Source organism: Megalopta genalis, unplaced genomic scaffold, assembly GCF_051020955.1.
Source record: "Megalopta genalis isolate 19385.01 unplaced genomic scaffold, iyMegGena1_principal scaffold0038, whole genome shotgun sequence".
In the NCBI taxonomy this organism is placed as follows: Eukaryota; Metazoa; Arthropoda; class Insecta; order Hymenoptera; family Halictidae; genus Megalopta; species Megalopta genalis.
The window spans coordinates 1,950,001-1,952,500 of record NW_027476107.1 but is presented as its reverse complement, the minus strand read 5'-3'; the positions used below and the strand labels follow the sequence as shown (position 1 = coordinate 1,952,500).

At 53.3% G+C, this 2,500-nt stretch overlaps 1 pseudogene; it reads left to right on the top strand.

Moving 5' to 3' along the window:
* The window catches only part of LOC143261175 (large subunit ribosomal RNA), a 7,692-nt pseudogene that overhangs the window by 3,154 nt on the left and 2,038 nt on the right, over nucleotides 1-2,500 (top strand).

Below are 2,500 nucleotides of genomic sequence, written 5' to 3'. Positions count from 1 at the left end.
CCTTTCCCACTTCCATCGGGTTAGGGGTCCATGTGAGGAGAGCTCATCCAGACGAGGCCAACCAACGAGTGCAGGTGGCCGTAAAGAAGGTTAGGTGGACTCAGGAAGAGACTGAGATGGTGGCGGCGGCTGAGGCGCTTGCGAGTGTGCAGGGCAACGTCAAATTTATGAATGAACATCTACTGACGGTCTTCGACAATAAATTCAGTCTTGATCGACTGAAGGGCCTCAGAAAGAAATTGACGTATAAAGCTCTTGTTACACAGAAGATCGGTGTATGCCGCGAGCGTGGACCTGCCGTTGAGTCTCAGTCTTCAACCTCCAGTGTCACTCAACATCACGACACAAGTCATCGACAGGCGGATTCGCCTACTCCTGTTCAGGAGCACTCTGCGTCGGCACAGCAACATCAGTGCCAATATATTGACGCTATCCGTAAGCTGATTGATCCGGCCGAAAGGGTGAAATCCCATGAAGCGGAGGAACTCGTAAGTCTTGCGAGAATGGTTCTTAATCGAGAACCAATAACACCGAGTGCTTGTTGTCGATGGCTTCAAAGAGTCTTTCCGACGCCTTCTGCGAAAGTAAAGGAGCGGAGAACACCACTGCTCCGGCCACCTAAAGCTGCACCTGCCGGGCCCGTGCCGAGGTGGAGACTGAGGAGAAGGGAGTATGCGGCCATGCAGGAACTCTGGAAGAAGGACATGTCTCGCGCGGCCAAGCTTGTACTGGATGGCCCGGTGCAGGCTCAAACACCAACCGTTGGCGAGATGGTGGAGTACTGGACACCTATGCTCACCAGTCCTTCTGTCCCCATTGAACACCTTCATCCAGTTCAGGAAGGGGAGGACCTGCATTGGATCGCTGAGCCGGTTCGTGGCCATGAGATCCAGGCCAATGAGATCCCGCTCTCCTCGGCATCGGGTCTCGATAACATCTCGAGCAGGCAATGGAGGAGTGTGCCAGTAGTTCTAAGAACCTTATTTTATAATGTCATCCTTGCGGTAGGGGCATTTCCATCTGAGCTCCTCATCAGCAGGACGGTATTTATCCCTAAGAAGGACGGAAGCTCAACACCATCCGAGTTCCGTCCTATAAGTGTGGCTTCAGTCGTCGTTCGTCAGCTGCATAAAATCTTGGCGGTGAGATTGGCAAAAGCCGGTCTCATCGATGAGCGGCAACGAGGAGTACACGATGGCTGTGCTGAGAACGTGCTTGTACTATCAACTGCCCTTCGTGACGCACGGAGCTGCTTAAAGCAGCTTCACGTTGTGTCCTTAGATGTGGCCAAGGCGTTTGACAGCGTTAGTCACCATGCCATAACATCGGCACTAAGGGGATTGGGACTCCCGGAGCTCTTTGTGAGGTACATAACAGCGACGTACCGTAATAGCCGAACCGTGCTTCAGGTCCGTGGCGAGACATCGGATCCGATCGGGGTAGCGAGGGGTGTGCGGCAGGGCGATCCCTTGTCGTCCCTGCTATTCTCGATCGTCATGGACCGGGTGATAAGGGTGTTACCCGAGGAGGTCGGCTATGTTATCAGGGAGCAAAGGGTCAATATACTGGCGTATGCGGATGACCTGATCTTGTTCGCGTCCTCCGTTTCAGGAATGCAGGGCATGCTTCGAACGGCTGAGGAAGAGGCACGAAAGTACGGGTTGGAATTCAACTCCGATAAATGTCTGGCTATGTCCATCCAGATCGCTGGTAAAGAAAAGAAGTACAAGATACTCTCCGCCAGCAAATTTGAGGTCAACGGTCGGTCTATAAAACAACTGGGACCTACCGAGGGCTTCCGATATCTGGGCATTAAGATCTCGCCAATGGGTATTGAAAAACCTGGGGGGAAGCTTGACAGAGAGTTGGCCAATATCACCAAGGCGCCACTCAAGCCTCAACAGCGCCTCAAGATCTTGCGCTGTTTCCTCATTCCGCGTTTTTATCACCAGCTGGTTTTGACAAGATGCCCACTTAAAATCTTGAAGGCATTAGATAAACAGACGCGGCTGGCCGTTCGAAGGTGGTTGCGTCTGCCCAAAGATGTACCACTTGGGTATTTCCACGCCAGTTGCAAGGAGGGTGGACTTGGCATCCCCGCGTTTCGAACATCGATACCGGGTATGATGCACGCCAGGTTAACATCAATGGCGAGGTCCTCCTGTGCGGCTGCAAGAGATGCCTCCCAACATCCGGCGGTTGTGGCAGCGGTTCGACGGGCGGAGAGTGCTCTGACTATCCAAGGTCGGGCGCTTTTCCAACCTGAGGATCGTGCCAAATACTGGGCATCTTTACTCCATCAGTCTAACGATGGAGGAGAATTGCGTGAGGCTGCTAAAGTCATCGATAGCAGCTCTTGGGTTGACGCCTGTTCTGCGGGGATCCCCGGCAGGGATTACGTGCAATATCATCATGTACGTATTAACGCCCTGCCCACCAGAGTAAGAACATCAAGAGGCCGTCGTGGGAATGGGGCTCCTGTGTTGTGTCGTGCTGGGTG